This window comes from Oncorhynchus mykiss, chromosome 25, assembly GCF_057628025.1.
Source record: "Oncorhynchus mykiss isolate SJ-2025 chromosome 25, ASM5762802v1, whole genome shotgun sequence".
NCBI lineage: Eukaryota > Metazoa > Chordata > Actinopteri > Salmoniformes > Salmonidae > Oncorhynchus > Oncorhynchus mykiss.
This window is the reverse complement of record NC_143046.1, coordinates 44507190-44533722: the sequence shown is the minus strand read 5'-3', so window position 1 is coordinate 44533722 and position 26533 is coordinate 44507190. Positions and strand designations below refer to the sequence as shown.

Below are 26533 nucleotides of genomic sequence, written 5' to 3'. Positions count from 1 at the left end.
GTCCGAAAACGTTTGTAAAATTCGCGGTCGGCGTCGGGCCGTGTGGTAGGGCCGGACCTACCGGGAAGTCATCAAACAAACTTTGTCGGACATTCGGTTTCCGTTTTATAAAATAATAAAATGTTGGTCATTTTTCCGCTGTACCGGAAATTCCCACAAGAGGGCATAAGCAATCATATTGCAATTGTACAGAATCACGACGGGGCCTTATCTCGAAAACGGAAAATATTTCAAAGCCGAAACTTGGTGAGCGTAGGTTTGGCATAATGGGCAGTTGGCCCCAAACAAGATGGCATCTAGGCCTCAACGGTTTTTGAGTTATGGCCATTTCTCTGGGATTAAAGGTCCAAAATGAAAATAGAGAAATTATTAAGTCAAGGAGCCTCCGGTGTCAATAAAAAAAGAACCAGCCATTTATCTATCGTCATTTAAGAGAAATCGTACAATGACAAATAGGTGATGTTCACAAATAGCCGTTTTTTTTTTCAACAGTTACAGATCCAGTTGCAGGGTGTTCATACAAATCTTTTTAAAGTGTGCTGTGGAGCTCTGCGAGATTTCTGTGATTTTCTAGGATTTTCTGAAATAACACACACTCACTAAACCCTCCGTAAATAACTCAGTTCTTAACCTGTTAGATCTCTAGGGGCGCTATTTCATTTTTGGATAAAAAACGTTCCCGTTTTAAGCGCGATATTTTGTCACGAAAAGATGCTCGACTGGAAATGCTCGACTGCTCGTTTTGGAAAGAAAACACTCTGAAGTTTCAGAATCTGCAAAGATTTTGTCTGTAAATGCCCCAGAACTCATTCTACAGGCGAAACCAAGATGATGCATCAACCAGGAATTAGCAGAATTTCTGAAGCTCTGTTTTCCATTGTCTCCTTATATGGCTGTGATTGCGCAAGGAATGAGCCTACACTTTCTGTCGTTCGCCCAAGGTCTTAGCAGCATTGTGACGTATTTGTAGGCATATCATTGGAAGATTGACCATAAGAGACTACATTTTCCAAGTGTCCGCCTGGTGTCCTGCGTCGAATTCGGTGCGCAATTGCCAGCTGCTCGTACTTTTCCATTTGATATAGGGGAGAAACCATGTGTCCAAGAACGATGTATCAATGAAGAGATATGTGAAAAACACCTTGATGATTGATTCTAAACAACGTTTGCCATGTTTTCAGTCGATATTATGGAGTTAATTTGGAAAAAAGTTCGCGTTTTGAGGACTGAATTTTCGGATTTTTTTTGGTAGCCAAATGTGATGTATAAAACGGAGCTATTTCTAATACACAAAGAATCTTTTTGGAAAAACTGAGCATCTGCTATCTAACTGAGAGTATCCTCATTGAAAACATCAGAAGTTCTTCAAAGGTAAATTATTTTATTGTAAGGCTTTTATGTTTTTGTTGAAATGTTGCGTGCTGGATGCTAACGCTAATGCTAACGCTAAATGCTAACGCTAAATGCTAACGCTAGCTAGCTACTTTTACACAAATGATTGTTTTCCTATGGTTGAGAAGCATATTTTGAAAATCTGAGATGACAGTGTTGTTTACAAAAGGCTAAGCTTGAGAGATGGCATATTTATTTCATTTCATTTGCGATTTTCATGAATAGTTAACGTTGTGTTATGCTAATGAGCTTGCTGATAGATTTACACAATCCTGGATACAGGGGTTTTTTCATAGCTAAACGTGACGCAGAAAACGGAGCGATTTGTCCTAAACAAATAATCTTTCAGGAAAAACTGAACATTTGCTATCTGAGAGTCTCCTCATTGAAAACATCTGAAGTTCTTTAAAGGTAAATGATTTTATTTGAATGCTTTTCTGTTTTTTTTGTGTAAATGTTGCCAGCTGAATGCTAATGCTAAATGCTACGTTAGCCATCAATACTGTTACACAAATGCTTGTTTTGCAATGGTTGAGAAGCATATTTTGAAAATCTGAGATGACAGTGTTGTTAACAAAAGGCTAAGCTTGAGAGCTAGCATATTTATTTCATTTCATTTGCGATTTTCATGAATAGTTAACGTTGCGTTATGGTAATGAGCTTGAGTCTGTATTCACGATCCCGGATCCGGGATGGGGAGACCAGAAAGGTTAACGTAAATACTTATAACTCAGGATTCTGTAAAGTCATACCCCAATCAGGATATGAGTTTATTTATAGCTTCCTGTGCCAACCGGAAGTGCCTTAAATGGTGTCATAGTGGCAGTTCCCAAGGGTTAAAAAGGTCAGATCTTTTCAAAACTTCATATGTGTGATTAGGCAACCCCCATAAACTGTAAGTCAGTCATTTCTCCCAACAGATGTCAAAAAAGCTCTCACACACACAAACAGCAAGGATGGAGTGACAAAGTGCGGTGCTTAAAGACACAGAGAGCAGGCAATGGCATTACCATAATCCCTAGGCCGTGCCGAGTTCAACGAGATATCCCTCTTGACCTTAGCTCGCTCGGTCTAGGTGCAGCGACCATTAGAAAAGTAGGCCCAAAATGAAGCCTGCCCCACAATGTCATTTGCTTTTGGGTGACAGTGAAAGAACCGTTAGGGTGAGAAGCACAATTCGACCTCAGGTACGTTTCTAAGGTCCTTCCGATCCGTGCAAGCCTAACCTTGACCGTGTGGCCTTAACCCTTAACAGTTAAAAGAAGGTGTTTACATCAAACAGTTTGCATTGACTTCTCTCCCCATAGGAATACATTGCCTGCACCCCTAAATTCAACCTGAAGCCTATATGGGTTCTGAATGCCGTATGAACCTGTCTTCGGTAACAGTCCATCAGGCCACTATGAGGTCTACCTGTGTTGATTCTAAGCTTCCTGGACCAACCGGAAGTGGTTAAAATCACCCTAAAAGTGTATATCCATACCCTGCGAAAAAAATATGCTACTATCTGAGGATAGCACCTCTGTAAAAAAGAGAGAGAAACCATATTTCAACCCAACGCAGAAATAAAAATATAATTCATGCCTTACCTTTGACGAGCTTCTTTTGTTGGCACTCCAATATGTCCCATAAATGTCCCATAACAAATGGCCCTTTTGTTTGATTAATTCCGTCAATATATATCCAAAATGTCCATTTATTTGGTACGTTTGATCCAGAAAAACACAGGTTCCAACTTGCGCAACGTGACTACAAAATATCTCAAGTTACCTATAAACTTTGCCAAAACATTTCAAACAAATTTTTGTAATACAACTTTAGGTATCTTTTAACGTATATAATCGATAAATTGAAGAGGGTTGATCTGTGTTCAATACAGGAAGAAAACTATTTGTAGCTAGCCTTCTGGTCACACGCCTCTATCTAACAGTACACTTCAAGTGACCCCCATTCAAGATGGCTGTACTTCTTCATTACACAAAGGAATAACCTCAACCAATTTCTAAAGACTGACATCCAGTGGAAGCGATAGGAACTGCAAGGAGGTCCCTTAGAAATCTGGATTCCCAATGAAAACTCATTGAAAAGAGTGAGCTAAAAAAAAAATCGGAATGGTTTGTCCTCGGGGTTTCGCCTGCTAACTAGGTTTTGTAATACTTACAGACATGATTCAAACAGTCATGTGTGATATAGAGACACCACTGTCCTCAATGGTACTCATGACGGCTTTGGTCTTTGTCATTGTAGCTAGCAACATAGGTTACGCTGTTGCTCCTCACAGTTCCAGACAGGGCAGCTCACAGGGAAGATTGAAAACAACAAACAGCAGGGATCTAGACAGCCACAAACTCAGGACAATCCACGGTCCCAGCCACAACGCAGCCTACGTTCAAGCCCTCAGGAAAACTCTGCTGGCTTGATATGCAGCTAGCTGCAACACCAAATATCTCCTCAGACCCATCCTTGGTTGGCAAGATCACTGGACAGAGACCATCAGTCCCAGCAACTGTTACATTGCGCGATCCAGGCTAAAAAGTTAGTTAGCTACTAAGAACTTTACAATAAACTTTCAAAACAACAAACTTTTTCAAAACAACAAAACCGAGCTCTTGCTTGTTTCGCTTTCAACCAGAATGTGACTGTTTAGTCACGATAATTAGGCTTCGAATTAAGCTTCTAAGCTCTGCTGCTGATGGTCATTAGTAGCCTACCAAATTTGCTCACCGCCTGGTACTCAGCACTCTTTTGTCCCGCTAATCACTCTGACATCAATGCAAATGTAATTGAAAATCTAATCAAACACTTCATGAGAGACCATGAGCTCATGCTGAGCAACATTTCTATAGGCAAAGCAAAAAATACATTTTCAAGTTCATAACTGTGCACTCTCCTCAAACAGTAGCATGATATTCTTCCACTATAACAACTACTGTAAATTGGACAGTGCAGTTAGATTAACAAGAATTGAAGCCTTCTGCCCATATCAGATATGTCTATGTCCTGGAAACTTCTGTTGTTACTTACAACCTCATGCTAATCACATTAGCCTACGTTAGCTCAGAGGCTAAGCAATTGCGTGAGAAAACCGAGTGATGACCTTCATTAAAAAGAGGAGGAGCCCATTGTCGTGAAGTGACTCTCATTAAGGTGATGACTGTTATTTATCGAATCAACTAAATATGTTTAATTGTTCCCTGATTAAATTAGTCAGGTAACAACTCACTCATTGGGAATTTGGGGCACCATGGACAAAGTTATGTATAGAGTTACCATCTCCCGAAATAAACTTTAAAGATATGTTATACAGTTGAAGTCGGCTTAGGTTGGAGTCATTATAACTTGTTTTTCAAATTTCTTGTTAACAAACTACAGTTTTGGCAAGTCGGTTAGGACATCTACTTTGTGCATGACAGAAGTAATTTTTCCAACAATTGTTTACAGACAGATTATTTCACTTATCATTCACTGTATCACAATTCCAGTGGGTCAGAAGTTTGCATACACTAAGTTGACTGTGCCTTTATACAGCTTGGAAAATTCCAGAAAATGATGTCATGGCTTTAGAAGCTTCTGAAAGTCTAATTGACATAATTTGAGTAAATTGGAGGTGTACCTGTGGATGTATTTCAAGGCCTACCTTCAAACTCAGTGCCTCTTTGCTTGACATCATGGGAAAATCAAAAGAAATCAGCCAAGACCTCAAAAAACAAATATAGACCTCCACAAGTCTGGGTCGTTGTTGGGAGCAATTTCCAAACGCCTGAAGGTACCATGTTCATCTTTACAAACAATAGTACGTAAGTATAAACACCATGGGACCACGCAGCCATCATACCGCTCAGGAAGGAGACCTAGAGATTAACGTACTTTGGTGCGAAAAGTGCAAATCAATCCCAGAACAGCAAAGGACCTTGTGAAGAGGCTGGAGGAAACCGGTTCAAACGTGTATATATATATATACACAGTGAAACGAGTCGTATATCGACATAATCTGAAAGGCCGCTTAGCAAGAAAGAAGCCACTGCTCCAAAACCGCCATAAAAAAAGCCAGACTACGGTTTGCAACTGCACATGGGGACAAAGAACGTACTTTTTGGAGAAATGTCTTATGGTCTGATGAAACAAAAATGGAACTGTTTGGCCATAATGACCATCGTTGTGTTTGGAGAAAAAAGGGGAGGCTTGCAAATCGAAGGACACCATCCCAACCGTGAAGCACAGGGGTGGCAGCATCACGTTGTTGGGGTGCTTTGCTGCAGGAGGGACTGGTGCACTTCACAAAATAGATGTCATCATGAGGTGGGGAAATTCTGTGGATATATTGAAGCAATATCTCAAGACATCAGTCAGGAAGTCAAAGCGTGGTCGCAAATGGGTCTTCCAAATGGACAATGACAGCTGATGCACTCATGCATGTTTCAGTGTTACATGCCTCGAAGCGAGCATAGTAGTAATTTAGCTCGTCTGGTAGGCTCGTGTCACTAGACAGCTCTCAGCTGTGCTTCCCTTTGTTGTCTGTAAAAGTTTGCAAGCCCTGCCACATCCGACTGGCATCGGAGCCGGTGTAGTACATTTCGATCTTAGTCCTGTATTGATGCTTTGCCTGTTTGATGGTTTGTAGGTGGGCATAGCAGAATTTCCATATCTATCCTGTAATCCATGGCTTCTTGTTGGAACTATTCAAGCAGAAAATTTCATTCAAATGTTGATTTGGTTGCATTGACATCCAAACACAATTCAATATCCAGTTTAGATTCACATCTCAATTTCAACCAAAAAAATCTAAGTTAAAGAATAGGACTAAATTGAATGTACTCAAACTTTAAATTAACTTTAAATTTGATCAGATTTAGTCTTATTCTTTATCTAGATTTTTTCATTGAGATGGAGATCTGAATCCAACATGTTAATGATTAACTTGAAGATCACATTTTAAATCAACCAAAGCTTGAAACCATAGGCCTATATGTATTATCTATTTCTTGTTTAAATGTGCCTTTAGAGGCCATGCAATTCAATACTCATCATGAAAATAATTCATAGTAACAAAAGAAACAGAGGGACAGTACAGACAGATAGCAATAAAAACTGTACAATTGAGGCACATAATATTTTAGAGGAAAACCAAAAGAAATGGAGGAACTTATTCAAGAAAGATCAAGTGTGATATATTATAAAAAATAAAGTGAACTGGATGGAATATGGGGAAAAAATCACCAAATAATGTTTTAAAACTTAAACAGAAATGCTACCAAAAATATTTTACTGAAACTTGTTACAAATGACGGCGTCATCCATGATTCACCAAACTATATTTTGAAAGAGGAAGCAAAGTATATGTTGTCGTTTCAGTCTCCTCTATCTCCCCTAACCGAAATTAATTGTAAGGATTTTTTTATTTGATTAATAATGTAAAATGAACAGTACAGAAAGTCTCATGTGAAGGTACCTCTTGATTCAATTAAAGCGTTTATGTCCGGGAAAACTCCAGGGCTGGATGGCATACCATTTGAGGTATATCAATTCTTTTTTGATGTACTCAGAGGAGTGTAATTAGCATGTTTTAACCACTCCTATAAAAATGGTAGATATAAATATCCAGTCCTTTAAAAAAAATTGGAGGCTCCTTACACATCAGTGTTGAGATGGAAAAATTCCATCAAAATGGATAGAGCATAGAATTAAAAAGGTATTCTCTATTATTAATCCTAATCAGACAGTTTTGTTTTAGATGTATTGGAGACAAGTACTGGAAACAATATAACACTATGAAAAATCAGGGAAACCAGGCCTGGTATTCATAGTTGACTTTAAAAAGCCTTTGGATAAAGTACTACTGGAATTTATATATAAATGCCTGGAATATTTCAATACTGGAGAATATCTTACACAATGGGTTAAAGTTATGTATGGTAACCCTAGGTGTAAAATAGTAAATGGCTACTTCTCAGAAAGTATTAAGCTGTCAAGAGTTAAACAAGGTTGTCTACTTTTGTCATATCTTCAATATATTTTATAGAAAGTTGGCAAATATAGAAAAATCACCATGATTAACTCTTTAGTCATATCCCAGTTTACCAATTTGCTTATTTTTTAAAATTGTATTTAACCTTTATTTACCCAGGTGTGCCAGTTGAGAACAAGTTCTCAATTACAACTGTGACCTGGCCGAGATAAAGCAAAGCAGTGCAACAAAAACAACACAGAGTTACACATCTGCTGGACGTGCCAGGTCTTGATGGTCTCTCCGCTTAGGACTAATTGAGGGTGATTGGGGAGTTGATGAGTAATCAAGGGCTAATTGCTCACCAGCTGTACAAGCCCTATAAAGCTGCCAGAAGGGCAGCACACAAGGGAGGACTGGGGGAAGTAAGGTGACTTTTGTGCAGTTGGAGACGGTGCCCGGGCTAAGATGGGAGTTGTGTGCCAAACAGGATACAGCAAGACCCGGAGCCCAGAAGACGGTGTCCCGGAGAGGGTCTCATGTGGAGAACTATCGTTTTCTTTTTGATTTATTTCTTAATAAACACCCTTGAAACAGAGCTAATCATACTCTGTCCGTGTCTGATCTGTGTAAACGTCTTGACAAAACCCCCTGGTCTGCCACACTGTATACAGTGTGTGCAAATGAAGTAAGGAGGTAAGGCAATATGTAGGCCAATAGTGGCGAAGTAGTTACAATTTAGCAATTTACACTGGAGCAGATGGGCAGATGAGTATGTGCAAGTAGAAATACTGGTGCGCAAAAGAGCATAAAAACCAAATAAAAAATAGGGATGATGTAGGTAGTTGGTTGGATGGGCTATTTACAGAAGGGCTGTGTACAGCTGAAGCGATCAGTAAGCTGCTCTGACAGCTGATGCTTAAAGTTAGTGAGGGAGACATGTCTCACACTTCAGTGATTTAAAAAAAAATATATTTTTTTTATTTTTTACAATTCGTTCCAGTCCGTGGCAGCAGAGAACTGGAAGGAAAGGTGGCGAAACGTGTTGGCATTGGAGATGACCAGTGAAATATACCTGCTGGAGCGCGTGCTATGGGTAGGTGTCGCTATGGTGGGTAGGTGTTACTGTGATAGACTGCATCCAATTTGCTGAGTAGAGTGTTGGAGGCTATTTTGTAAATGACATCACCGAAGTCAAGGTGATAGGGTAGTCAGTTTTACGACGGTATGTTTGGCAGCATGCGTGAAGGAGTCTTTGTTGCGAAAAAGGAGGCCGATCCTAGATGTCATTTTTAATTGGAGATGCTTAATGTGAGTCTGGAAGGAGAATTTACAGTCTAGCCAGACATCTAGGTATTTATAGTTGTCCACATATTCTAAGTCAGGACCGCCCAGATTAGTGATGCTAGTCGGACGGGTGGGTGCGGTTAGTGATCGGTTGAAGAGCATGCATGTCATTTTACTAGCATTTAAGAGCAGTTGGAGGCCACGGAAAGAGTGTTTTATGGCGTTGAAGCTCGTTTGGAGGTTAACACAGTTTCCAAAGAAGGGCCAGATGTATACAGAAGGGTGTCCTCTGCGTAGAGGTAGATCAAAGAATCACCCACAGCAAGAGCGACATCATTGATGTATGCAGAGAAATGAGTCGGACCGAGAAATGAACCCTGTGTCACCCCCATAGAGACTGCCAGATGTCCGGACAACAGGCCCTCTGATTTGACACACTGAACTCTATCTGAGAAGTAGTTAGAGAATCAGGCGAGGCAATCATTAGAGAAAACAAGGCTGTTGAATCTGCCGATAAGAATACTTTTATCGATGTCTTTTATCGATGGCGGTTATATCGTTCAGGACCTTGAGCGTGGCTGAGGTGCACCCGTGACCAGCTCGGAAACCAGATTGCATAGCGGAGAAGATGCGGTGGGATTCGAAATGGTCAGTGATCTGTTTGTTAACATGGCTTTCGAAGACTTTAGAAAGGCAGGGCAGGATGGATATAGGTCTGTAACAGTTTGGGTCAAGAGTGTCTCCCCCTTTGAAGAGGGGGATGACCGCGGCTGCTTTCCAATCTTTAGAAATCTCAGACGGTAGAGAGGTTGAACAGACTAGTAGGGGTTGCAACAATGGCGGCAGTTCATTTCGGAAGATGGTTAAATTTTCATTGAATCAGATTCATCACAAAGCCCACTGATATTGCAAACTACTTGAATTACTTTTTCATTGGCAAGATAAGCAAACTTATAGGGAGAACATGCCAGCAACAAACACTGACATCCAAGTATATCGGACCAAATTATGAAAGACCAGAATTGTATGATTGTTGTCTGTCAGACCCTGGTGGCTTGTCATTGTTGATAATCTAGATGGAAAATGATTGATGATAATAGCAGATGACATTGCCACATCTTCAATTTAAGCCTACTTAACGATAATAGAGACATTTCTTTACTGCCAATACTGTGCTTCTGAGAAAGGATGGTTAAAACCTCTTCCACACTCATTCCCCGAAGCTGGTCTTGGCATGTAGTCAAGGACATGGGAAAGAGGTAAAGAAGAACAGATAGACCTGTAATTGTTTCCATTTCTCTTTGCTTCTGAGTAACCTGGAATAAGACAAAGAGCCTCTGAGAAGTGCCCAACCTGTTCTTTTACTATCTTCCAAGGGCACAGCTGTGAGGTGATAGAAGAGAACAGAGGCTTGGTGGAGAAGCGAGTAAATGGAACTGCCATTAACACTTGTTTGTCCACTACGACCTCACGCACCCGATACACCTGGCAACAAGAAGAAAACAAGGAAGCTTATGATACCTTGATCTGCTGGGGAGGGGTGGAACCAACCATGACGAAGCAGTTCTTGGGTTTCTATATAAACCCCTTTTGTCTCAGTCTATTCACTCCGTGTGCATGCAGTGACCTTGCTCACTTATTAATAAGTGAACATAGATTTAGTTTCACTCTTACTTGTGTGAAACGTTTGGCTCTCATTTGATAATACAGAATTAACCACCACAACAGTGGAGCTCTGACCAAGGACCTTCTCCCCCGATTGCTCAGTTTGGTCAGGCAGCCAGCTCCATGAAGATTTTGTGGTTCCATTTAGATTTTATTTTACCTTTATTTAACTAGGCAAGTCAGTTAAGAACAAATTCTTATTTTAAGTGACGGAACAGTGGGTTAACTGCCTTGTTCAGGGGCGGAATGACATTTTTAACTTGTCAGCTCAAGGATTTGATCTTGCAACCTTTCGGTTACTAGTCCAATACTCGAACCAATAGGCTACTTGCCACCCCATGATGGAGGCCACTGTGTTCTTGGGGACCTTCAATGGTGCAGAATTTTTTTGTACCCTTCCCTAAGAGCTATACCTCGACACTATCCTGCCTCTGAGCTCTACGGACAATTTCTTCGACCTGGTGGCTTGGTTTTTGCTCTGACATGCACTGTCAACTGTGTGTGACTTTCCAAATCATGTCCAATCAATTGAATTTCCCACAGGTGGAGACCAATCCAGTTGTAGAAACAGCTCAAGGATGATCAGGATGCACCTGAGTTCAATTTCGAGTCTCATAGCAAAGGGCCTGAATACTTATCTAAATAAGGTATTTTTTTAATGCACTGTATATAATGAATAAACATTTTGGGGTCAGAAATTATTAAATATTAAAGCATTAGACCTCACTAAAGTCACATCTGAACTGGTTCTCTAGCAGATTAGTAAGAACATCTCACCCCATGTTCAATGATGGCCTTTTCCCCTTTATTCAGATTACAACCTGACTTTCAGTTAATCCCCAAAATAATCACTATTTTGAAAACAAGCCATAGAAAGTTGGTTGCAATTTCAGTTTAATCCAACAGAAGAGACAGAACAAATATTACAACAAATATTTTGGTTAAACTCAAATATAGACATTTGTCAAAGTATAATCTTTGTAAATTAGATCATAAATAGGAGTGGTGGAGTACAGCTAACAAAAATAGATGGAAATGTTTGCTCTACTCAAAATTATAGCCAAGTAATTGCAGCATTACTGTAAAAATGGAAGAGGCAATTGGAATAGGGAGAAAGTAAGGATCTTATCTGTTGGCCCTGCATTAAAGACCGAAATGTGTTAAGAACATTGTGATAAATAAAAAAGTAAACCAGTTCCATTTAAGGACCAAAAATTGACAGCTGTGCCATATAGTTGGGAAGATATTTTCAATGTACCGATTCCATGAAACATGGTTTATCAACTGATACACAAAACAAAGCCGGATTCAAAACGATGGGTGAATGGAAAAAAAACAAGATGTCTGTCGGTGCTGGATAAAGCGCAACTACCAACCCATGTGAAGCTTGGTTATGTAAGGTATGCTCTAAGCGCTTTCGTCCCCAAACCCCTGCAGTCTAATAATTGTAAAGGATTTGGCCAAGTGTGTGCAGGCAGACACAGTACACTGAAGAACGGTGTATAGAATCTGGCAATGGTGTTGCAATTGTTATGGTATTGTAATTGTTCCGGGAGTGAGATGGCAAAAGTTAGTCTTTTTGGGATGATTTTACAGGTTCCCCTTGAGCCTGTGTAAGGATCAGATTTGTTTTATTTTTTTAACAGAACGGTTGTTAGATTTAGTTTAGTAATTTTTTGGGGGTAGTTTGTTACATTTTTTGTGAATTCCATCCCTCACAGTAGGTGGTTGGATGAACATTAAATTCTGTGATCGCCAATATACCATAGAAGAAGAATCAGTCTGGTAAGACGAATTTGAAGTTGAGGGGCTTAGCATGTCTCTAAGGCTTAAAATAGATTTTGGCTTGGTAAACTTTAATATTTTCACAAGGAGTCGGGTAATTGGTTAAGGGAGAACGATTGAAGGAGAAAGAGAGAGGAGGTTGAAAAGACTAAGGGAGGCAGAGGACGGGTTTGAATCTGTTGGAAATAATAATAACAATCGAGAGCTTATGTCGAGAAAGATTGGTGTCAAGTTAATACAGAATGAGCCGGATAACAGTTTGAGTTCTCAAGGTGAAATGGAATGGGTAGAAGGTGTTGTGAGGAGCTTGAACCCTCAGCCTTGCATTGATGGACATGGTTATGATAAAGATATGATTGGTCCAGTGGGAGTGAGATTTTTGAAGAGGGTGGAACCAGGCCTTTTGGCTGATCCATGGCTGGCTGGAAAATATGGTGGGTGCTGTAGAATTGGTAAAGGCAACCCGAAGTGGACTTGTGAGGTTTGCTTGTGTTTCTTCAGATCAGAGGAAGCGGGCGCTTCGTGAGACACAACTTTGAAAACACCTGTATCTTGCTTTGCTCTTAGTTACAGGGCACCATTGAAGGGAGTGATTTCTGGGGTAGCGTTAAGTATGGAAGTGTAGGAATTTAAGTTGAAGATTTCTGGTGTTTGTGCCCGCCGTTTGGTGTGACACAGATCCAGTGGGTAGCGTGGTGAAAGAGGTGGCAGAGTCTGTTCTTTAAGCTTTGATTCATTCTTTACCTGACAAAGTAATGTTAGGATATATGTGTTATGCTGTTAGAGATTTTGTAAAATTATAAATTATAAAAAATATCTTATTAAGCAAACCAGACATCCTCGTAAAAAAAAAAAATGTATGGATAGCCAGGGGCACGCTCCAACATTAAGCTATAATTTAAAAACGAAGCATGTTTCTGCCAGATCAGAGGCAGTAGAGATGTTCTCTTGATAAGTGTGTGAATTGGACCATTTTCCTGTCCTGCTAAGCATTCAGAATGTAACAAGTACTTTTGGGTGACAGGGAAAATGTATGGAGTAAAAAGTACATTATTTCCTGGTTATAGTTGGCTGTACTGGCTAAAGAACGCACATGACAGAAAAATTCAGGCAGAAAGACTTTACAAGCTAGTACTAGTATCATGATATTGGTGTAGGGTTATGTTACCACCTGATAGCATTTGATTCATGAGCTAGCTTTCTGCCTAGCTATGTTTAAATATAGGACCCATTTCTCAATACTTAGGTCACTTTTTCAAAACTCTTCACTGTGAGCACAACTAAACTGTGAATAATTTGATTGCTTTGGCACAAAATGCATTCAATTACTACATCTTTCAAATTTCATATTCTTTTCTCACTCAGACACAACCACCACCAAATCTCTATGTACCTACAGGCCAATTTGCACATACTAAATACTATTTTCAAAACTGTTAAATTAAGTACAAAACCTAACGTAACACAAACTTGAATAAGACCGCAATTTGCTACGTTTCTACAGTAATAGCGTATTGAAATATATTCCAAATCTAAAAAATGAAATACTATCAAAACAATTAGACCAACCACAGCTGATTCCCATTGTAGCTGAACACCTACCCAGGTGTTAGTCTTTCAATTTCATTACCATCTATACAAAAGGGGACATCTTAGGAATAATGCTGTACTGTAATGTAAACACCCAACCATCAATAGAGAAGTGGTTGACAGAAGAAGAGTGGCTGGGAGAGGGAGAGGAGTACGTATGCGTGGTGGGAGAAGACAGAGGAAGATCAAGAGCTGTAGTCTCGGATGAGATTAGGGCTACTATAATTGATCATGTAAAGAATCATGGTCAATCAATGAGAGAGGCTGGTCTGAGAGTGCAGCCAAATCTGCAACGCTCAACAGTGGCTTCTATTGTGAGAAATGTATGGAAAAACAACATGTAAGATGTGCAGTCTGCAAGGGCATCTGACTGAACTGCACATTACAGAAGTGAGTTAAGCAAAGCCTCCAAACCCACTTGTGTGTAATTGTTTTTGTAGGACCCAATGGTTACTTCCTACAGGCAGGAGAGGTAGGATTTTCACTGCTATGCAGGAAACTGCAATCATTGATATGGTCATCAGGAACAATGGCATATAAAACCCACAGAGATTCGGGACAGAGTGTTGGCAGACGTTACATTTGGAAATATTCACAATGTAAGCATAACTATTTCTAGAGTCCTGAAACAACATAAAGTCTGGATGAAGCAGTTGTACACTGTCTCCTTTGAGAGGAACTCTGAACGGGTCAAGCAACTCAGGAACCAATATTTCCAGCTGACTATAAAATACAGAACTGGTTTTGTACAAAACCAAACAGGGCAGAGGCACACAATGGCGTGTTTTTAGGTATAATGTAAACTATCGTAATAGCCTAACTCTTATGTTGCCTCGTGGATTTATTTTAGAGAGTCATGGAGATTGAAGCCAGGCAAACACCCCACATATTAATCTTTGTGTATGAGGCTGGTTTAAACTTAGCCAAAACACTGCGGCAAGGAAGGAATGTGATTGGGAAAAGAGCCACAGATGATGTCCCGGGCCAGAGGGGTGCCAACATCACAATGTGTGCAGCAATATCTTCTGATGGATTGCTGTTACACAAACCGCTAATTGGGCCATAACACCAAGCGTCTCATTTCATTCCTGGATGACCTCTATGGAAGGGTTGTACCAGGTGAGGAAAGGGTTGCAGTGAGGCGAAATCGGTCAATGTTTGTAATTGTATTGGACAAAGTGGCATTTCACCACTCCCGTGCAGTCAGTGGTTTGCAGCCCATCCCAGGATAGTTTCACTTTTCCTCTGACCTTACTCTCCATTCCTCAACCCCTTAGAGGAATTATTTTCCTTGTGGAGGTGTAAGGTTTATGACCACCATCCACATGATCAAATGTCCCTCTTGAACGCAATGAATGCTGGATGCCTGGACAAATCTGCAGAAGATTGCCAGGGATGGACCAGGATGTCAAAATATTATTTCCTAGGTATTGCCCAAGATGACATAAGATGTGATATGGATGAGAGCATGTGGCCAAATGCAGAAGACAGGGTTGACTTGCATTGCTACTGTATCTGCATCGGTAGATGGTGTATATACAAATTCTTGTATTTTGGAATCACTCAATGCCAAAAAATGACATAAAACATATTGAAGCTTATTGCATCATGTCTGATTCATTCCTGTAACATACAGTGCCTTGCGAAAGTATTCGGCCCCCTTGAACTTTGCGACCTTTTGCCACATTTCAGGCTTCAAACATAAAGATATAAAACTGTATTTTTTTGTGAAGAATCAACAACAAGTGGGACACAATCATGAAGTGGAACGACATTTATTGGATATTTCAAACTTTTTTAACAAATCAAAAACTGAAAAATTGGGCGTGCAAAATTATTCAGCCCCTTTACTTTCAGTGCAGCAAACTCTCTCCAGAAGTTCAGTGAGGATCTCTGAATGATCCAATGTTGACCTAAATGACTAATGATGATAAATACAATCCACCTGTGTGTAATCAAGTCTCCGTATAAATGCACCTGCACTGTGATAGTCTCAGAGGTCCGTTAAAAGCGCAGAGAGCATCATGAAGAACAAGGAACACACCAGGCAGGTCCGAGATACTGTTGTGAAGAAGTTTAAAGCCGGATTTGGATACAAAAAGATTTCCCAAGCTTTAAACATCCCAAGGAGCACTGTGCAAGCGATAATATTGAAATGGAAGGAGTATCAGACCACTGCAAATCTACCAAGACCTGGCCGTCCCTCTAAACTTTCAGCTCATACAAGGAGAAGACTGATCAGAGATGCAGCCAAGAGGCCCATGATCACTCTGGATGAACTGCAGAGATCTACAGCTGAGGTGGGAGACTCTGTCCATAGGACAACAATCAGTCGTATATTGCACAAATGTGGCCTTTATGGAAGAGTGGCAAGAAGAAAGCCATTTCTTAAAGATATCCATAAAAAGTGTTGTTTAAAGTTTGCCACAAGACACCTGGGAGACACACCAAACATGTGGAAGAAGGTGCTCTGGTCAGATGTAACCAAAATTGAACTTTTTGGCAACAATGCAAAACGTTATGTTTGGCGTAAAAGCAACGCAGCTGAACACACCATCCCCACTGTCAAACATGGTGGTGGCAGCATCATGGTTTGGGCCTGCTTTTCTTCAGCAGGGACAGGGAAGATGGTTAAAATTGATGGGAAGATGGATGGAGCCAAATACAGGACCATTCTGGAAGAAAACCTGATGGAGTCTGCAAAAGACCTGAGACTGGGACGGAGATTTGTCTTCCAACAAGACAACGATCCAAAACATAAAGCAAAATCTACAATGGAATGGTTCAAAAATAAACATATCCAGGTGTTAGAATGGCCAAGTCAAAGTCCAGACCTGAATCCAATCGAGAATCTGTGGAAAGAACTGAACTGCTGTTCACAAATGCTCTCCATCCAACCTCACTGAGCTCGAGCTGTTTTGCAAGGAGGAATGGGAAAAAATTTCAGTCTCTCGATGTGCAAAACTGATAGAGACATACCCCAAGCGACTTACAGCTGTAATCGCAGCAAAAGGTGGCGCTACAAAGTATTAACTTAAGGGGGCTGAATAATTTTGCACGCCCAATTTTTCAGTTTTTTATTTGTTAAAAAAAGTTTGAAATATCCAATAAATGTCGTTCCACTTCATGATTGTGTCCCACTTGTTGTTGATTCTTCACAAAAAAATACAGTTTTATATCTTTATGTTTGAAGCCTGAAATGTGGCAAAAGGTCGCAAAGTTCAAGGGGGCCGAATACTTTCGCAAGGCACTGTATATTGCAGTGAATTCTAAAGAGTAGAGAGGTGTCATTCTTGTTTTGGAAAGACAGTTGACAAAAGATAACACTGTTTAGTGCTACGTGTTGTTAGTGTTTTTTAGGTCATTGTTTTATGAGTGACAACGTGTGCTTGTTGGGTGACAACCTTCGCTAGTGTTATTTTAAGAATTATTCGATTTGAAACATGTATGAATTGTTTTGGTAGTTTTAGTGCATTTTGGATGTGAAATTAACTACTGTGCCAAGCTGAAATTTGGTTAGGGGAACTGTGTGATGAGTTTTGAAAAAGTGGCCTAAGTATTGAGAAATGGGTCCTAGCGATTGTAAAAAGAACTGTAACCAGCTACCTAAAGCCAAAACAACGTCGCTAGCTAGCTATAACCTTTACAACCCACAATCTGCTATACTGTACACAAACGTGTGTGTGTGTGAGAGAGAGAGAGAGTACTTCAGATGGATTGACATACAAACTTCTTATTCATAAATTAGGAGAAGAGTTTTGTAACTAGCAACACAATAAAAAACCCTTGCTTACAGGCATCAGTTCAAGACAGTCAAGAGGGTCCACTGTCTGAACTGATGAGCAACTGTTTACATGCAATCAAAGGTAGTTGATAATGATTCATTTACAGTGCATCAGAGGTAATGCTATAGTAGTGGGTGTAATCCTGTTTACCACTCGCAGGCCTGATGATATGTTTCCTATAATTCAGGCGAAATGGATCTAATCAAAGGGTTTTGGTAAGGGTCGCATGTCCTATATTAGAGACATGTCTCTGTCGTAGAGCTAAAGTTGCTTGTAAGAAAGAACATTGCTGATTGTGCCTTGACAGCTTTTTCCACTCAGCGTGACCTCCGAGTGTTTTACGTGGAAGTGGTTATTTTTTGAGGTGCGTTTTTACATTATTTCTTCAAAAAGCTATATGTTCTGTGTTTAAAACGTGCCCTTGGTGAACTGCTTGGTGCATTGCTGTTAGAATGAATTGACTCTGAAATCAGCACAGATAATGTCTTAAAGCATACGTTAGGTTAATATAATTCAGTTTTAATGTCCAATGCCCCTATATGAAACAAAATGACACTAGGGGATATAAAATGGCCTTTCCTTCTTTCATTTGGATATTAAACTCTCAAATGGAGCGCATTTTCATGTTCGTCTTTGAGAGATCAGTGCCTACTCCAGTAGGTTATATTATTAAACAGAACAGTAATTTGCCTCTGTGGCTCAAGATATGCTAATATTTTTTTGTGATCAACCAAACCCTTTATTCAACTGTAATATGGTTCATTGGATAATTGTGCAGAGTACATTTGGTCTGAACTTAGAGTACACTTGGCTCTGCATTTCAGATAAATAGAATGACATAATTAGTGTGATTGTGAAATACCATGGTGAAGGGGTGGATGGAATTCATTCTGTTTTAAGATGCAGAGTGTCTGAAGCTAATGTCCATTGTGGATAAAGCCCTTGTGTAATCCAAGATAAGAAGCATTTGGTTTATTACTTTCACCAGACAGCGTTGATGTTGTTGCAATAGCTTTATTGAAAATGCTGTCAGTGTATACATCTAACCTTTATCATAATTCATGTTCTGTAAGACAATTGCAGTAAGGCACTTTTCTCCCCCCCACCCCCATCTGTTCGAGAATAAATATAATCTTTCCTTTTGACGTTCAGCTGATAATACATAATACTAAATGAATCCTGACTGTCGGAAAGTGAAGCTTATATCACCACACTGTGATTGTGTTAAGACAATGAAAAAGTAATTTCTTGCAAAAAACTTCTTGACAGTCTCATTTGCATTAAGATAGGATGTATACATCTCTGATTAAACTTGGCTATTTCTACACCTCATGCTAAAAAAGCAATTTATGGGCGTTGTAGCGTAAACCTTCCATAGAGGCAAGTTGTACGATTAGTTAGCTATTAGGCTAGTAGTCCCAGCATAAATTTATTGAACGGCACAAGCAGCAGCAGAATCAAGCAGCCCCTCTATAATATGATCATTGTCATGCAGTCAGTCAGTGTGAGAACATAAAGAACTTGAAAGCAGAGAGTTTTTAGGTGAAGCTTGGGTAAATTAAGTGGAGCTCATGAGGTGAATTTCTCCTAGCGTTGCCCGTCTTTGGAGAGATTTGAGGGATTACTGGTTTATTTCTGGTAATGTCAGCAAAATATGAGGTCTCTCCCAGGTCTGAGTCCAATAACGAGCTAATGTGTGTCCTCACTGGTCTAATCCTGAACCTTTGATTCCCAGTTCTGTTACCAGAGGCACCTCTGTGATGGAGAGGTCAATCCTCACATTGATTGGCCCTGTTGGCAAAAACACAGGAAAAATGTGTCACCATAATAGCCAGGCACATAAGAATGACAAGATCGATGTGGTAATAAAGTACACTGTGTTGTTCTCAATAATCTAAAGTGGACGACCATGGTCTAATCATTGGAATGTGTTTCTAAAATTTGAAATGAAGAGAAACTGTCCTGTGTTTCAATGTTGAGTGGGAAGAGCGCTGGGCAACACTGCCAAATGATGATCGACAGGTACCCCTGCTACTCATTCTGAATGTAGAGTAAAGACAAACTCAAATTTAAACACAAGCCTTAGGCTATTTCTCATACACGTCATTAAATATATGCATGAGATTGAGCTAAGAGTATAATTATATTTATTTTACGGGATATGGTGCCAGCCAAATATTAAACAGAGCTTTGAAACACACAGATTGAAGCCCAGCTGATTAAATTATCTACAGGTGACGGGATGACAGGGTTGGTACATAAGACTAAATTAAATTCAAGGCATCTGGGGCTCTTTCTGTGTTTATATGGAGATCTGTCTCTATTTACACTGTAATTTGCCCTGGTCTCTTGTGTATAACATGTCCACTTTAGCAGTGAGTAGGCCCAACTCTGTTTCCTCTGCATAGTTCTGTTTTTTTATTTCACCTTTATTTAACCAGGTATGCTAGTTGAGAACAAGTTCTCATTTACAATTGCGACTAGGTCAAGATAAAGCAAAGCAGTGCGACACGAACAAAAACAGAGTTACATGGAATAAACAAACATACAGTTAATAAAATAATGGAAAAAAGTGTATATACAGTGTGTGCAAATGAGGTAAGATAATGGAGGTAAGGCAATAAATAGGTCATAGTGGTGAAATAAAAATGTAGCAATTAAACACTGAAGTGATAGACGTGCAGAAAATGAATGTGCAAGTAGAGATACTGGGGTGCAAAGGAGCAAAAAAATTATAAAAAAACAGTAGGGGGTGAGGTAATTGGATAGGCTATTTACAGATGGGCTATGTACAGGTGCAGTGATCTGTGAGCTGCTCTGACAGCTGGTGCTTAAAGTTAGTGAGGGAGATATGAGTCTCCAGCTTCAGTGATTTTAGTTCCAGTCATTGGCAGCAGAGAACTGGAAGGAAAGGCGGCCAAATGAGGAATTGGCTTTGGGGGTGACCAGTGAAATATACCTGCTGGAGCGCATGGGTGCTGCTATGGTGACCAGTGAGCTGCGATACGGTGGGGCTTTACCTAGCAAAGACTTATAGATGATCTGGAGCCAGTGGGTTTGGCAATGAACATGAAGCGAGGGCCAACCAACAAGAGCAGACCGGTCGCAGTGGTGGGTAGTATATAGGGATTTGGTGACAAAACAGATGGCACTGTGATAGACTGCATCCAATTTGTTGAGTAGAGTGGAGGATATCTTGTGAATGACATCGCCGAAGTCAAGGATCGGTAGGATAGTCAGTTAGACGAGGGTATGTTTGACCGCATGAGTGAAGGATGCTTTGTTGCGAAATAGGAAGCCAATTCTAGATTTAATTTTGGATTGGAGATGATTAATGCGAGTCTAGAAAGAGAGTACAGTCTAACCAGACACCTATAATATGTGGACATCTACAAATACCTCAGAACCGTCAGAACCGTCCAGTAGTGATGCTGGACGGGTGGGCAGGTGCTGGGAGCATGCATTGAAGAGCATGCATTTAGTTTTATTTGCATTTAAGAGCAGTTGGAGGCTATGGAAGGAGTGTTGTATGGCAATGAAGCTCATCTGGAGGTTAGTAAACACAGTTTCCAAAGAAGGGCCAGAAGTATACAGAATGGTATCGTCTGAGTAGAGGTGGATCAGAGAATCACCAGCAGCAAGAGCGACATCATTGATGTATACAGAACAGAGTCAGCCAGAGAATTTAACCCTGTGGCAACCCCATAGAGACTGCCAGAGGCCCGGACAACAGGCCCTCCGATTTGACACACTGAACTCTGTCTCAAAGGTAGTTGGTAAACCAGACGAGGCAGTCATTTGAGAAACTGAGGCTGTTGAGTCTGCCGATAAGAATGTGGTGATTGACAGAGTCGATAGCCTTGGCCAGGTCTATGAATACAGCTGCACAGTATTGTCTCTTATCGATGGAGGTTATGATATCGTTTAGGACCTTGAGAGTGGCTAAGGTACACCCATGACCAGCTCAGAAACCAGATTGCATTGCGGAAAAGGTTGGAAGGTGGGATTCAAAATAGCCGGTGATCTGTTTGTAACTTGGCTTTTGAAGACCTTAGAAAGGCAGGGTAGGATATATATAGGTCTGTAGCAGTTTGGGTCTAGAGTGTCTCCCCCTTTGAAGAGGGGGATGACCGCGGCAGCTTTCCAATCTTTGGAGATCTCAGACCATACCAAAGAGAGGTTGAACAGACTTGAAATAGGGGTTGCAACAATTTTGGCTGATATCTCTGATAATTTTAGTATGGCCAGCTGTAGAAAAATGCTTATTGAAATTCTCAATTATGCAAGTTGAGCAGTGGTCAGTTACTGCAGCACCTGTATGTAATGGCAGCCATTGGATCCATCATGTCAGCAGGATCTGCTTCATGAATCTCTCTGATTGATCCTGGGTGCAGGTAGCTCCACAACATTGCACTGCACCATTACACATGAATCTATAACAGCATGTCACTTGATATACTGCTTAGTTGATGCATGGGAGTCAATTATTGACAGCTCAGAACATGGAAATGTTTAAGCAATATGATCCCCTATGGTTGATGCCTAAGGTATCCATGGGAAGGTTAGACCTTCATAGTTCTGTTAACTTTTCCCTCTATTTATTTTAAATAAAACTTATATCGCATACAGGCTGTTGTTTTTCCTAAGTGCAGATGTCTCTCAAACCTGTTACAATGGTTTACGAGACATAATTAGGCCTAATGACTTGCATAACTTTCCTTGTTATCTTTTCCCCATCTTTTTCTCATCAATCCTCTGCACAGTGTGTCACCATATTGAGTTTGGTCTCTTAGGAAGAAACAGGCCACTGTTTGAGTAATCTATCAATTCAACTGAAATTAAAGAAAACGAAATAAGCATAAGCTGTAGTTGGTTGTTTGAACTGACAATCTGTCACAAATACTACCGAAGGTGGCTCCCCTTCCTGTTCGGGTGGCGCTCGGCGGTCATTGTCGCCGGTCTACTAGCTGCCAACGATCCCTTTTTCCTTTTCGTTTGTTTTGGTCTAATTGTTTTCACCTGTTCCTTGTTGGGGTTTTGGGATGGGTGCTATTTAAGTTCGTTAAGCCCGCTGGTGTTTGCGCGGGCTTGTTGTTATTGTACGTTAGTGGTGGTTTGTTGATTTTGGGTTTTCATTGTCCGGTATTTGTAACAGTGGTTTTGGGTTGTTGTTTGCGCCTGTGTTTTGGGCTTCACCCTATTTTGTACCTGTTACTGTTACGGAGGACATTAAAGCGTTTTTCCTGTTTACCTTCTGCTCTCTGCGTCTGACTCCACACCCATCACTCCCTCGGCATTACACAATCTGAGACTGAATAAAAATATTTTAATCATAACCTCAGAAGTAACACCTCGTCTCCTTTTTCTGGCACTCCCTTAGGTTCCTTCCCCAGTCAGTTCTGTTCCTGTGTTTGTGCAAAGATGCTACTGTTATGTTGCTCATTCCATGTTTGTTGTTTTATTAAACCTGCTTCTTGACTCACAGCGTCTTCGTTACAGAAATGCTTACTTACATGCCCTTAACAAACAATGCAGTTATGAAAAATAAGTGTTAAGTAAAAATAACAAATCATTAAATAACAGCAGTAAAATAACTGTAGCGAGGCTATATATGGGGTGTACCGGTACAGAGTCAATATGCGGGGGGCACAGCTAAGTCGAGGTAATTGAGGTAATATGTACATAAAGTTAGTCACTATGCATAGATAATAAACAAAGAGTAGCAGCAGCGTAAAAGATGGGGGGGAACAATGCAAAAAGTCTGGGTAGCCATTTGATGAGCTGTTCAGGATTATTATGACTTGGGGGAAGGAGCTGTTAAGAAGCCTTTTGAACCTAGACTTTGCACTCTGGTACAGCTTGCCATGTGGTAGCAGAGAGAACAGTCTATGACTAGGGTGTCTGGAGTCTTCAACAACTGGGCCGTACGCACTACCCTCTGTAGTGCCTTGCAGTCGGAGGCAGAGCAGTTGACATACCAGGCAGTAATGCAACCATGCTCTCGATGGTGCAGTTGAACTTTTTTAAAGATCTGAGGACCCAGCCTGCTGAGGGGGAATAGGTTTTGTTGTACCCTCTTCACAACTGTCTTGGTGTGTTTGGACCATGATAGTTTGTTGGTGATGTGGACACCAAGGAACTTGAAGCTCTCAACCTGCTCCACTACAGCGCTGTCGATGAGAATGGGGGCATGCTCGGTCCTCCTTTTCTTGTAGTAAACAATCATCTCCTTTGTCTGGCCATGCAGTGATGAGTGAACAGGGAGTATAGGAGGGGACTGAGCTTTGTTGAGGATTAGCGTGGCGGATGTGTTGTTACCTAAGCTTACCACCTGGGGGTTGCCGGTCAGGAAGTCTAGGTACCAGGTACCAGTTAGAGGGAGTTGTTTAGTCCCAGGGTCCTCAGCTTAGTGATGATTTGAAACCAGTTTTTCTCAGTTCCAAGCTATGAGCAGTTACTACCTTTTTGCTTGGTAGGGCAGAAAAGAGATTGCATCATCTGTGGGTCTGTTCAGGCGGTATGCAAATTGTAGTGGGTCTAGGGTTTCTGGGATAATGGTGTTGATGTGAGCCATGACCAGCCTTTCAAAGCACTTCATGGGTACAGACATGAGTGTTATGAGTCGGTAGTCATTTAGGAAGGTTGCCTTAGTCCCTGTTCTTGGGCACAGGGACTCATGTGGTCTGCTTGAAACATATTGGGATTAGAGACTCATTCAGGGACAGGTTGAAAATGTCAGTGAAGACACTTGCCAGTTGGTCAGCATATGCTCCAAGTACGCCTTGAGGCCTTGCAAATGTTGACCTGTTTAAAGGTCTTACTCACATCGGCTATCACACCGTCGTCCAGAGCAAGTAATTTAGCTCGTCTGGTAGGCTCGTGTCACTGGGCAACTCGCGGCTGTGCTTCCCTTTGTAGTCTGTAATGGTTTGCAAGCCCTGCCACATCTGACCCAGTGTATTACAATTCAATCTTAATCCTGTATTGACTCTTTGCCTGTTTGATGGTTCGTCAGAGGGCATTGCGAGATTTCAATATAAGTTTCCGGGTTAGAGTCACGCTCCTTAAAAGCGGCAGCTCTACACTTTAGCTCAGTGCGGATTTTGCCTGTAATCGATGCACTTATTGATGAAGCCAGTGACTAATGTGGTGTACTCCTCAATGACATCGGAAGAATTCCAGTCTGTGCTAGCAAAACAGTCCTGTAGCTTAGCATTTGTGTCATTTTGACCAGTTCTTTATTGACAGAGTCACTGGTGCTTCCTGCTTTAGTTTTGTTCTTTTAAGCAGGAATCAGGAGGATAGAATTATGGTCAGATTTTCCAAATGGTGAGGGAAAGCTTTGTACGTGTCTCTGTGTATTGGGTATAGGTGGTCTAGAGTTGTTTTCCCCTCTGGTTGCACATTTAGCATGCTGGTAACAACATCACCCACCTTGCAATCTGAGTTGAGGCAGTCAACATTTAAACTACTTAACCATGGACTTTTTTTAAATATTTTTTTTATGAGGCATGTTTTAAAGTGTTCCAATTATAGGAATGTTAAAAGGGGATTATTTATAAACACTTCCTCATTTGTCATTGAATCCAGTATCTCTCAAGTTGTCCAGCAGACAAATACACAATCCTAGTCATATTAAACATCCATGCCTGTTGTTGCGTCTTTAGATCTTCCGTCTTTCTACATTTCTGAAGGATATTTTCATCTCTGTCATATGAAACCGCTCACATTTTCACCTTTGAGAATGGTGTTCTCCCGCTTACTGTATTTTGGAACATTTGCCCATATAGCCTACTGCCGTGTGTGCATTGCTGTGTTTATAATGTGAAGAAATAGCCTAATAGTTTATCAAAATGTTAAGCTAAATGTTCTGAACTGTTGCATCAGCCTCATTGCTTTTAAATGTTTTTTTATGTACAGTGGTTGTATTGTATTAATTTGGGATCTATTAGCCCCACAACTGTTCCAGATTATGTTTGGAACATTTATTTCCTGCAAAAAAGGACAAGCTGACCAATAGAATAGGTCAACTTTTGTACTATGGGGGATGGTAGGTTGACATAGGGCAGTGCTTCTTCTGTTAGTTACTCATATTGATGGCTGACAGAGTAAATAATGTCAGTTATTCTAACATCTTCAATGTACGCTTTGTAATTTGATGCGCCACAGTTGCATCCTGATGTGTAGAGACTACTTAGGAGCTGTTATGCCTGTGAGAAGGACCAGATCACTTGATGGGCATTTGCTAATAAGAATTGAGATATCTGAGAGAGTATGTGAGGGGTGCTTCGGAGCTCAGCAATTGGCAGCTGGGAGAAGGGAATTATACTTATATTCATCCCAAAGGCACAACTGCCACGTTGGACGCAAGGCACGGACTTTGAGGGATGTTAAACAAGGGGAAATCAACGACAATGGCCGTCGATGCCGCTTGGATAATGGACGCCTGACCGAAACCAATGCCTGTTACTTACAGTATCATCAAAGTGTATTTCTTTATTTTTACTATTTTCTACATTGTAGAATAATACTGAAAACAAACTATGAACTAACAAGGAATCGTGTAGTAAGGGTCAAAATATATTTTAAATCTTCAAAGTAGCAACCCTTTGCCTTGATGACAGCTTTGCACACTCTTGGCATTCTCTCAACCAGCTTCATGAGAGAGTCACCTGTAATGCATTTCAATTAACAGGTATGTCTTGTTAATTTGTGGAATTTATTTTCTTCTTAATGCATTTGAGCCAATCAGTTGTGTTGTGACAAATTAGGGATGGTATACAGAAGATAGCCCAATTTTGGTAAAAAACCAAGTCCATATTATGGCAAGAACTGCTCAAATAAGCAAAGAGAAACATCAGTCCATCATTATTTTAAGACATGAAGTTAAGTCAACCGGGAAAATTTCAAGAACTTTGAAATTTTCATCAAGTGCAGTCGCAAAACCCATTATGAGCTATGATGAAACTAGCTCTCATGAGAGAGGCAGTTTTATCTCTGCTGCAGAGGATAAGTTTCTTAAAGTTATCTGCACCTCAGATTGCAGCCCAAATACATGCTTCACAGAGTTCAAGTAACAGACACA

The 26533-nt window shown here is 40.6% G+C and overlaps 1 long non-coding RNA gene across 1 annotated transcript in view; it reads left to right on the top strand.

Annotated features, from left to right (window-relative positions):
• Positions 1-1089: 1089 nt before the first annotated feature.
• The window catches only part of LOC149972004 (uncharacterized), a 35948-nt gene continuing 10504 nt past the window's right edge, over positions 1090-26533 (top strand). Inside the window, exons 1-2 of the long non-coding RNA XR_016491739.1 lie at positions 1090-1371; positions 1742-1803. This is a non-coding gene — a long non-coding RNA (uncharacterized LOC149972004). The remainder of the gene's footprint in view (positions 1372-1741; positions 1804-26533) is intronic.